The sequence below is a fragment of the Capsicum annuum genome, unplaced genomic scaffold (genome assembly GCF_002878395.1).
Source record: "Capsicum annuum cultivar UCD-10X-F1 unplaced genomic scaffold, UCD10Xv1.1 ctg80278, whole genome shotgun sequence".
NCBI lineage: Eukaryota > Viridiplantae > Streptophyta > Magnoliopsida > Solanales > Solanaceae > Capsicum > Capsicum annuum.
Genome location: NW_025890921.1, coordinates 271 through 1,173, shown reverse-complemented (window position 1 = coordinate 1,173; position 903 = coordinate 271). Strand labels below are relative to the sequence as shown.

General features: G+C 29.5%; 1 long non-coding RNA gene across 1 annotated transcript; it reads left to right on the top strand.

The window, feature by feature from the left end:
* Positions 1-6: 6 nt before the first annotated feature.
* Positions 7-404, top strand: LOC124895160. Its single transcript, XR_007051542.1, has 2 exons — positions 7-151; positions 237-404. It is a non-coding gene; the product is annotated as an uncharacterized LOC124895160 (long non-coding RNA).
* The last annotated feature ends 499 nt before the right edge of the window (positions 405-903 follow it).

Genomic DNA, 903 nt, shown 5'->3' with positions numbered 1-903 from the left:
AAATGCATCACTTTTGTTTATGTCATAGATGACATCTTTGATCTTTACGGCACTGTTGAAGAGTTAACTCTCTTCTCTCAAGCTGTCAATAGGTACTCCAGATTACTTAAGAGCTTTTAATTTGTCTCTTCAAGAAGAAAATGATAAAATGGTCCCTATTTGTATGTTTAGGACAGTAGGGAAAATGATAAAATGGTCCCTATTTGTATGTAGGACAGTAGGGAAAATGATAAAAGGTTCCTATTTGTATGTTTAGGACAGTAGGGAAAAATGATAAAATGGTCCCTAGTTATGTTTTTGATAGGTACAAAAAAGATCTTTTCAATTTACTGAATGTAATCTTTTCAATTTACTGAATGTAAAATGCTTTTCAAATATTTAATAATTTTGACTGTTAGATATCACGAGAACTGTGCAAAATAAAGATTTTAGAAACATTAAGAAGTCTAGTCAAATTCAAGAAATCGCAACACTGAAAAAGCATCAAACAAACATAAAAGAGCAAAAATTGCATTAAAAAACAAAAATAGACCAAAAATGATAGAAACTACACTGCCTCCAAATGTGAGTTTATGTTAATTTTTTTTCCCACGTTTCCAATTAAATCTAACAACCAAAAATTGTTAAACATGTGACCGAATCCAAAAATATCTCAATTTTGACAAACTTAAAAGACAAAAATAACTTCAGAATATCCCATGAGTATGCCATGGGTTGGGGGTATGGCATGATACTATTTTATCCATTCCTCCATGAGAGATAGTAATTGATTATTTTAATACAAATAATTGGGTAAAATAGTTAATATATCATATTAAATATAAAATAAAATGAGAAAAGACATCTTTTCCCTTCTAAACTAACTCACTGTTGCGCTTAAACTTAAATTCTGTTTATTTACCC